This window comes from Akebia trifoliata, chromosome 11, assembly GCF_017979445.1.
Source record: "Akebia trifoliata isolate Shusen 1 chromosome 11, ASM1797944v1, whole genome shotgun sequence".
NCBI lineage: Eukaryota > Viridiplantae > Streptophyta > Magnoliopsida > Ranunculales > Lardizabalaceae > Akebia > Akebia trifoliata.
Window position 1 is genome coordinate 19,280,292 of NC_141385.1, and position 11,134 is coordinate 19,291,425.

Consider the following 11,134-nt stretch of genomic DNA (forward strand, 5'->3'; position numbering starts at 1 on the left):
AAAGATGAAGGGAATGGTCTACCTAGAGTTCTATGGTAAGGGGGTTTGGTTGAGGGACAAGGAAGGTATTAGGCACCTTGTCTCACCCATCCTAAGATGGTTACCAATATATGACCATAGATGAAGATTATAAACTCTTTATGGGTTTTGAAAATAGGAAAAAATTATATAAAACTTAAGAAAACTTGGCTATAATCTTGTTTTGACGAATGAATAAACTAATATGATGAGCAAGCACCTACTAAAAGTAGGTGTTTGCTAGAATTTTTTGTGAGCTTGGGATTTTGATAAAAATTCACATAGATTTCATCATTTGGGGTTCCAAAACTTCAAAACAAGCTTATGTTGTGGCGCCCCGCCGAACACTAACACAAATCCCCATGTCAGATCTCGAGGTACTAGGTGGTACCTCGAAATTTCGGCATGGTCTCCTCTGTTTATGTTAGCATTCCAAGGTGTATAACCTGCACCTGATAAACGACATAAAATCCTGCATATATACACATAAAATAGAATACTAGCGGAAGCCTATATACGTCTAATAACGTAAGAAAGATCAGAGTGTGGAAGAATAACCAGAATACAGGATTATACAATTATTTCTCACTCTAACAAAAATCCTAACGCTCAGAACAAAATCTATAATACTTTTGGACAATTCAATACCACTAGGGGGTATAACCCCAATACTCGCCAAGTGACGGACTCTGGCTGTTTATCTGACCCACCAGATGATTCTCGCTCATGTTCTATACCTACCTCGCTAAGCTTCGGATCTGAAACTAAAAAATATAGAAGGAAAGGGTGAGTAACAATGTCTACCCAGTAAAGAAACAAACAAGACTGAACCAAGACTGAACCATGACATGGCTTTCTGAGTTGAAATGGTCCTGGCTCTACCTTTATTTTTCTTCCCTAGCCCTTTTCCTAGATGAAATCCGAACTACTTCATCATCCCTCTTATCATCATCACATTTAGTGATAAACTTGCCTTCTTGATTTCTGTTCCTTTCGGAATGTGATTAACTGGCTCAAATTGGAAAGCGTGATACATGAGTTGTTCACTCGACCTCTCAATATCTATGTATGGCATATTCGTAGACCTGTATGTTGGCAATAAGCTCTCTGCTCTTATTGAAACCAACTTTTTATTGATGATAAACTTCACCCCCTAGTGAAGAGATGATGGTACTACCCCAGTTAAAAGGATCCATGGCCTCCCGAGAAGAAAATTGAAGATACTTGGCATGCTTATCACTTTGAAAGTGATCTGGAACGTGCAAGGTCCAATTGTGACTAGTAAATCAATTTCACCCATCGATTATCTCTTCGAACTATCAAAAGCTCAGATTTGCCTAATATTAGGTCTTAGGATGAACTGGTCTACGCCTAACTTCTTCAAAGTAGTATAAGGGCATACATTCAATGCAGATCCGTTATGAAGCACACGCAAGTAACAATCATACCTTTGCACATCACTGCGATATGTAGTGGCTCTAAGTGACCACAACCATCTAGAGTGAATTCATCTTCCGTGAATGTGATAACATTTGGTGAGTGATTATTCCTACCATCCTACCCAATTACTAAGGTGAAGTGCCTTCTATCACGTGTGACTCGCTAAGGATCTTGAACAACGTCTCTTTATGCTTCTCTAAGCTTTGTTGCAACCCTAGTATTGATACATGGTGTAGACACCCCATTTTCGCACTTACCTGATTAATTAACTCGTCAACCCGATCGCGACGATTCCCAATGATGGATGTTTATTCCAATGCTTTATTGGTTACTAGATATGTTTCAGAAATTCAGATAAGGTATCTCAAACTAACAAAACTGTAGAAACCACGCTACACTAGGAAAATATAACTCCAAAAACATAGAAATCATCATCTTACAGACAAAAAAAAGCTTTAAGATAAAAATCACTAAAACATGACCAAATTACCAAAATACTCCTAACCTCAAAACATCCCTAGAGCCTACATTACGCTTAGGAAAATCCTTTCAAATATATAAAATAACAAATCGAAACCAAATAAATCAATTCGCCAATTTTCACAAAATTCGATAAAATTACAAAAATGCCCCTCATAAAGTTCAAGACCATTTTGCATATAAAATTTCATAAATGACACAAACCAATATTCCCATTAAATTTCTTACAAAAAATCAATTCCAAAACATCTCAGAACATCAAAAATCGACTTGAAACGCAAAAGTTCTCTCCGAGGGCAAAATGATAATTTTATAATTTTAATAATTAAAAATTCTGAAATTTAGAATTAAAACATTAATTAATGTAAAGTGAAATCCTAATTAAAATTAAAGTCAATCAAGTAAGACTTAAGTCAAAATCCTAAAATCAAGTCAATCAAGTAAGACTTACGTCAAAACCCTAAATTCTAGTCAATCTAATAAGACCAAAGTCAAACCCTAATCCTAATAGAATTCTAATTAAACTTTAAAACTATCTAATAGAATTCTAACTAAACTCTAAAATTATCTAATGTAATTTTAATTAAACTCTAAAATTATTTAATGTAATTCTAATTAAACACTAACTCTATCTAAAATAATTCTAATTAAACACTAACTCTATTTAAAAAGCACCTAAAAAAATCTATAAATAAGGGTCTCTACAACCTATTTTCGAATCTAAGAGAAAATCCTAGAAAAAGTATGTCAAAAAGCTTTCCCAACCTTCCCAAAATCCTAATTTTGAAGTCCTAACTCCTTACCTAACATTCATACCCCAACTTTAGCTCAAAAAACACCTAGAAATCCTTTAAAAACACCCAGAAATCGATAACAAATTAGAAAAATTCAGATCTAATGAAGAGGTACTTCGTCTCGGAGATCTGAAGCGATTCCGTTGATAAGACAAAGCAAGAAATATTAATCAAGGGATCTCTCCGCCAGATCTGAGAGAACCAAAATCGTTGCATTCGTAAAGGTAAATATTAATTTTTTATTTTTTATTTTTATTATCATTTAGGTTTTTTAGCAATGTAGTTTTATTTGAGAATTAGTAGAGACCGACGTTTGCCGAGCGGGGTTGGTGCCTAACACCTTCCAACCCCGTAACGTAATCCCCGGACCCTATTTTCTTTCGTAAATTAGTGTTATTTGCCTTTTAGAGTCAATATTCGGTTCTTAGACCGTAATAACTAGGTAGCGACTCTCAAACCTCAAAAATCAAAAGTGGATCCGCGCACCCCGCAGATCGAGGGCACTTTCAGTGGTGACTCTGCGAGGGATTTTTTAGGATCAAACTTGAAAAATCCCAAATGTGGGAACATTTCCCTTTAGACCTAGTTTTTTTTATATTTGTTTTGTTTAATTTTTAGTTTATTTGATTCATTTCTTTTTGGGATTGTATTATATTCTCTCGGTATCATTTTTAGCATATTATTATGGAGTATTATTTGTTATGATTCAATTTAGGGTTGTTTGGGATGACCCTAAATAATGTAGGATATTGAGGCTATGATAATGTGAAAAAATGGGTGTTGACCCATTTTTATTTGGATTATTTTTTATATTTGTATTATCCTTTATTGATATCCTTTGATTCGATTTTGGATACTTTGATTTGACATTTTTTTTTGTTCTATCGGGGGTCATTTAGAATGGCTCCAAATAATGAAATATTCAAATTGGCATATGAATTGATGACGGAATGAGGGTTTTGGATCATAAGGATTTAAAAAATAAAAAATAAAAACTTTTGATTTATTTTTATTTTTATTTTTTAGTTTTTTTACTTATTTTTAGGGTACATGCGTTGGTCTTTGATAGTAAAAAAAATTTTAGCGCTGTTAGCAGCAACCATAAGTAAAAATTAAAAGAAAAACAAAAAATAAGAAAAGTAAAATAAAATAAAAATAGCACCATTGTGCTGGTGTGCTGTTAGTAAAAAAATAGCTTTTCTTTTTTCTATCTTCTTCTTCCATGAGCCAAGAAAGAAGAGGACAGCAGAGAAAAAACGCCTCATCTCTTCTTCAACTTTCTCTCTCTCTCTCAGGTTATTTGATTGAATCTTTGAAGCAAGACGAAGTTGTACCATGAGTTTTAAAGCTGCCTCAGCCCTCAAAGGTCACATTGATAAAAAAATGAAAAAAAGAGAACACTTTGAGAAACTTCAAGAGCTCAAACAACAAAGCAATGAATCTATTTCATCTGAGTTGTTGATTTGTCGCCTCATTCCCCAACCTCCCTGCCCATCACAGCTAATTATGACTTCTGCACATAAGATAATTTGTCTTTGACAATGTTTTTATATTATTTTCAGCAACTTAAAAAGAAAAAAAAAATATAAATAAGCGTTGTGTATCTTGCTGGCAACAATATACAAAACATACAAAAAAGGTATTGAGTGTGCATATTGGTGGCAGCCAACGTAAGATGTGTTGAGTGCTGTGTGTTGGGTATGCTGGCAACATGTTGAGTGGGTTGGCAGCAACAAATAAGTGGTGTGCTGGCAGCATGTTAAAAACAGAAAAAGAAAATGAGTTGTGTATGAGTTGAGTGAGGTGGTAGTAACATAAAAAATGTGAGTTGTGAGAGTTCCTGGCAGCAACGTATAAAAAAAACAAAAGCAAAAGGGGTGAGGCTATCCTAACCAATTTAGTAAGATTTCAGACCTTGCTAAAGGCCTTTGATCTCCCCATGTGGCAGCAACACATATTTTTTTTTAAAAGAAACAAAAAATTTATTAGAGATTTACTTGGCAGATTCATTGTTGCATTTGGATTATAAAAAAAAAAAGGTGGTTTGATTTTCTCACTAGCTTAGTAAGGTTTATTTCTTACTAAGAGTCATTGACTTTGTCATGTGGCATCCACAAGTGATCCAATGCCACGTGTTTGTGGCGGATGAAATTTTAAAAATTATTTCTAAAAGATTTTTTTTTCTTCAATAAAATTCTTAAAAATTAATTTTCATTTTGATTTCATAGCCGCTCATTTTCAAAACATTGGATCAAAGTAAAAAAAAAGTGTGAATTTCACTTTTGGATCCAAGTTTTTTTCATGAAAACTAAAAGGCCATGGCATTAGATTATCAATGACGTGGGCCCAATGACCCTTTGTAAAATTTGAAACCTTATGAGTTGGTCAAGTTAACCTGTGTTCTCAAAAGGTTTGCCATGCAGGTCCCTCATAAATAAAAGAAAAATAAATAAAAAAATTCATCACTCCTTATCTCAACAAGTACCATTCTATCCTCAATTCAATATCTCGATTAATTTAGGGTCACCCGAAGTGATCTTTGATTGGACCATAAAAATAATGAAAAATTGTTTCGGTTCATTCTATGCATGTTTCAAAGTTGAATCGGATTGAATATTTTATGATTACCCATCTATTATGACATGATCTCGATAGATATTTGAATGTGCTTACTTTGATCTTAATGTTGATGTGATGGGATGTGTATTGGTTATATGATTTAATCTAGCCCATGGGCCCATTTATCTGAAAAAGGCCCCGAGCACACCCCACCCTGTTTTGCACACACCACTAGCACGTTTATTTTATTGCATTGCACATTGCATGTCCCTTATAGCCAACGTGGCACTAGTGCGTGGCCCAGTCTCCTCGGAGATGCGACGTCATTCATGAATACCACAACTCCAGTCACGTACCTTAGGGTATATTAAACTGGGGCATTAGTACCGTCTGATCAGGTGACTCTGAAAGGTTTATCGATACACCCAGGCTGGAACGACCTGAGCCTTTGACCTATTGTAAGCCACACGGTCACATGTCCCGTTTGTCAACATAGTACTAGTACATGGTCGGTCCCCCTGTGGGATGCCAAACCATTTATGAAAGTTACAACTCTTGACTCGTACCCATAGGTATATCAAAGATAATCCAAGTACATCAGTTGCACTTCTTGGTCAAAACCAGTGCCTAAACGAGATCCTGCTCCGATGTACTATGGTAGTAAGAGGATAGACTACATCTATTCTAAAAAGGAGGTGATTTAAGAGTGTCTTTGCTCAAGTATCGCTCGCCACCTCTGATCTGGGGATTAAACTGGTTACTTTTGACTTCAGAGAAGTGAGTTGAAATTTTAGATTATCACCTATACGGTATATCAAACCAAGTCAGCACGTATCGAGAGATATATAGGTGCACTTGGGCAAGGGTGGCCAGATAAATTGCATTGCACGTAGTAGACCTAGAGTCTAGAAGCCTTCTTATAGGTCATGACCCGAATTGACTATGCGTGTTCCCGGATTGCTCTATTCAATCCATCCAAGAGGTAAGTGGGTGGACCGGTCCACACTACTCCAATCGTACCTACAATACCGGTCCAACCTAGTAGACTTAACTGATGAGATATGTCGATCAATATCAAACTAATTAGCCCAATTGGTAAATGGATCTTATGGATCAACACATGGACCGGTTGAACTAATTGACTTTAAAATATTGGAAGAAGTGATTCAAGAACATTCGGATCTATTGGATCGAACCGGTCCAAACTCAATTGGGTACATAGTCCCAATCACCCTGTATCGGCTAGTTTAATTCAATGGATCGAATATTTCACAAAATTGGAATCGGTAAAAAAAAATCATATTAAGGGATGTACTATTAGTACAATCTAGATTTTACTTTTAGAAAATCGTACAACCCTTAATCATGATTCAAAATTTTCTAAGATTCATGATCGATCGGTAAATCATCTTCATGTAATGTTTTTTCGATCGGTTAGAGTTTTAAATCTAGGGGTTAACTTAACCAATGCTATCAAGAGGGACCTCTATTTCTAACTGCTAAGAGCCTACTTCACCTTTCATGGGCTTTCAGGGTTATCATTAAACCCAAACTCAAGCGTCCACCTCCTAGTTGGAGTCGTAAGTCCAGTCGGTTAGAACGAATGTCAGTACTAAGTCAACAGGCAGAAATGACTTCAGAAAATAGAAATCCGTAAGATTTTGGCAATTTCTGCCAATGATATCAATAGTATAATAGGCAAGGTAGATGCTTTGGAACAGATTTCAGAATCAACGAGCAATCCCCTTGATGATCCAAAGGGAAAAATGGTAAAAGAAAATACAACGAAATGTGCACATGAGGCCTTCGAACTTGATAGAGATGAAGAACATTTCGATGAAAATCCGGTGTTAGCCAACAGGATGTCTCAGTTGGAGTCAACTCTGAAGAGTATAAAGGGTATCAATGAAATTGCAGCAGGCATTGAAGCTCTGAACCGTATCCCTAGAATTCATTTGCCAGAGAAATTTGTGATGCCTGAAATAGACAAGTTCAGTGGGGTAGGTTGTGCAAAAGCGCATCTTAAGGTGTATTTTACTAACATGTGCACTATGGGACTCAGTGATGAACAGATGACATTACTATTTCACTGGACTCTATCAGGATCAGCTTTACGATGGTTGATGTCTCAAGATCCAACTACAGTAGGTACATGGGAGAAAATGTCAAAGGCTTTCTGGCATCAGTATAAGTACAGTACTGATATTGAAACTTCAAGAAGGGATCTAGAGTCAACTAAATAAAAGAATGGGGAAACATTTACTGATTTCATTGGTCGTTGGAGGGCCAAGGCTGCACGAATGTGGGATAGAGCTTCAGAGAAAGAACAAGTGGCTATTATCTTAAAAAATCTCTCGCAAGTGTATGCTCGACATCTAGTCTCCCAATACCTTCCTACATTCAAGTCTCTCTTGCAAGCCAGTAGCCAAGTGGAAGATGCTTTCACTTCTAGAGTCTTTTCCAATCCTTCTGATAACAAGTTCAAAAGGCCTTTCACTAATTCCAAGTCTAGCACTGATCACGCCTATGTACCCAATACGTCTAATACACCTGTCCAATCTACTATCCTGCCTAATAACCAAGTTAATGATGAGTGTCTCCAAACACTCAATTATACGCACATTTTCTGGATATTTATCTTGATTTTTGTACCTATTTCTCTATATTAAGATAATAATCATGATAAGCCTCAAACCACCACGTTGCATGTTAATTAGGCTTAATTATATATAAATAAATTCATTTACTAGATAAATCTAATTACGTGTGTTTCTTGTGCAGAAAATCAACAATTTGGAATCAAAATCTCAAGGCAAAAGCATTTGGGCCCACTTTGGAATGCCCTAACACTTTGGAATGCCCTAATCCTTTGGAATGCCCTAATCCTTAACTCATATTCTCCTCTTTTGTCTTTTTGTGCAAAGAAAAGTGGAGGCTACTTTTAGACTCTTCTACACACATTTTTCTCTATAAATAGAGCCTTCATTTCTAGAGAAAGGGTCCCATCTTGGTTCTCTTATCCAAGACTCCTTTAATCTAAGGCTCTTTGCCTATTCTCTTATTTTTTATATTTTCATTTTCTAGTTATTTTCTTTTGGTTAACTAGTCTTGTAAGAAGTAGAAGAAGAAGAAGTTGTAATTTTTCTCCATGAAATGAAGAAAAGTTCTTTCATCTCTTGTCTTCCCTCTCTTGCAATGACATTAGGCTAAGTTCCCCTCCATTGGAGAGTGGAAAAGCCTAGAGCAAGTTCTTGTGTTATTTCTAATTTTATGCCTTTCTTTTATTTAAAATGCTTATGAATTCTCTTTAAGTTTCTTGCACATTTTATTCTTAATATAAATACTTTAGGCTTAGATTAGATCAAGATAAAGTATGCTTAAATTAGATAATTTGTAGTAAGAAGTTCTCAAGAAATTCTACTTTGTTTTTGTTCCTTTATTTCATTTTAATTGCAAAACTTTCCGATCTAAGGAGCTAACACCAAGCCCTTATGATTGAGTTATAAAAAGGCTAGAGACTAGAAATTGCTCATTAACATGTTTTAGGTAGATCCACCTCCAATGGTGTTTTAATTCATAAGTTTACTTGCTTTTAATTTCATTTACTTTAGTTTATTTTCTAGCAATTTTACATCTTCTTATAAGTTCAAAAATACAAAGAAAAACAGTTTTAATTCCTTTTAGTTAATTTGAATTTTATCTTCTTAGCTTAGCTCTATTCCTCCTTTCTCTTGGGTTCGATCCCCTACTTGCCCCACAAGTAAGGTAAAACTAAGATTATTATTAACTCCGGTGAGAAGAACAACGATAGTCTCATCAGTTAACCCTAATCAACCTCGACCACGCAGGAAGTTCACCAATTTTAGGATGCCTTTGAGCATTGTCTTTCAGAAACTATTAAGTAAAAAGCTCATTGCACCTCTCCAACTTCTACCTTTACCAAATTCACTCCCCACTTTTCACAATCCCGACCTATTTTGTGTGTTTTACGAAAATCCCAATCATCTTACTGATCGTTGCGTCGCTCTTCGTCACACAGTTCAAGACTTCATTGACGCCAAAAAAGTTACTGTCCCTACCCCTGAGTAGTCAAATGTTACTACCAACCCTCTACACACTTACCAACACCCTTAGACGTTGAATATGGTATCCAACACTCAACTCTCGTTTGACCCAATCCTTCTCATCTACTTAGTCAATCATAAGCTTCCCAGCCCCCCTCTTACTAGAGTGACGGTCCCTAATGAATTTTTTGCCACCAAATGCAACCTTGGCCAAGGGAGAAAAATTAAGTTTGAACAAGGTAAAGATTCCGAAGAAGAAGACTCAGTCCTACTACTTGAAAATGGTGTCCTGAGTTTTTAGTCTGTAATCAAACCCGTTGTGGGCAATTGTCTCTAGTTTTTTTATGAGTCTTGAGTCCAGTTTTTTTATCAATTCAATAGTCAAGTCTATTTTTTTTTATCTTTTATTAGTCAAGTTAGTTTGTCGAGTCTGCAATGGTGTCAGTCACCCCATCTGAATTTAATTGAATAAAGGAAATTTTTGAATACCTTGAGTGCATTAACGAATTAACTAATAAACTGGTTTCAACGAGAAATTCCTCTAATAAGGAACCTCCTCTTGAATGAGAAGATAAATGTCTTGCTCGAGGAAGCAAAGGTCATTGACCTCAGAACAAAAATAATTCTCAAGAAATTCATATTGGCAGGAACTTATCCCCAAGGAACGCAAAGAGATGATGAATTAATTCAGAAAATTCAAAAGACTTGCTTGCATGGTTCTATGAGGATATGTTGGTTAAGTTTGGGTGTTGCTCAACACGAAATATATACTAATCCTATGGGAACATCACATGTATAAACCAGAATGGACTGACATAATCAGAGGAGAGGTTACAAAATATATCTACGCTGGACTTCTCAACATGATAGAGCTCCCAGAATAAATTACTATTCTCATACCAATGGAGTAATTAAAGCTGCTAGTAAAGATCTTGAAACTATCATCATAAAAAAGGTGTTGATCATACTAAGATTATTCTAAAGACATTGCCCCGAATATGTATTTCGCTGGATTGAGCCTTAGACTGTACTTCCTTAACCGATCGAATAACTTTCTCAAGTTTATCAAATGATCATGTTCCAAGCTGGACTTAGCAATCATGTCATCTACGTAAACCTCCATTTCCTTATGGATCATATCATGGAATAAAGCCGTCATTGCACGTTGATAGGTTGCCCCAGCGTTCTTAAGCACGAATGGCATGACTTTGTAATGAAACGTACCCTAGGGTGTGATAAATGTTATCTTCTCCTGGTATTCTTCTGCCATTTTTATCTGATGGTACCCGGAGAATCCATCCATGAATGAAAACATGCCATGCCCCACTGTGCTATCGACTAGAGTCTCGATGTGAGGTAGTGGAAAATCATCCTTAGGACTGACTTTGTTCAAATCCCGATAGTCGACACACATTCGTACTTTCCCGTCCTTCTTCGGTACCGGAACAGCATTGACTAGCCATTCAAGGTACATGGAGACTGCGAGAAATCCTGCTTGGAACTGTTTCATTACCTCATCTTTAACTTTAAGTGTCCATTTTGGCTTGAGTCTTCTCAACTTTTGCTTGATCGACTTGCTCCTAGGAGTGATTGGTAGTTTATGAACAACGAGATCTGTGTCTAAACCGAGCATATCTCTGTAGGACCAGGCAAAGATGTCTTGATAGTTACGCAATAGTTCAATCATTTCTTCTTTCTATCGAAGGGTTAACAAGGCTCCGATTTTTATAACACGTGGGTCATCTTCAGTACCAAGATTAACTGAGTCTGTATCCTCAA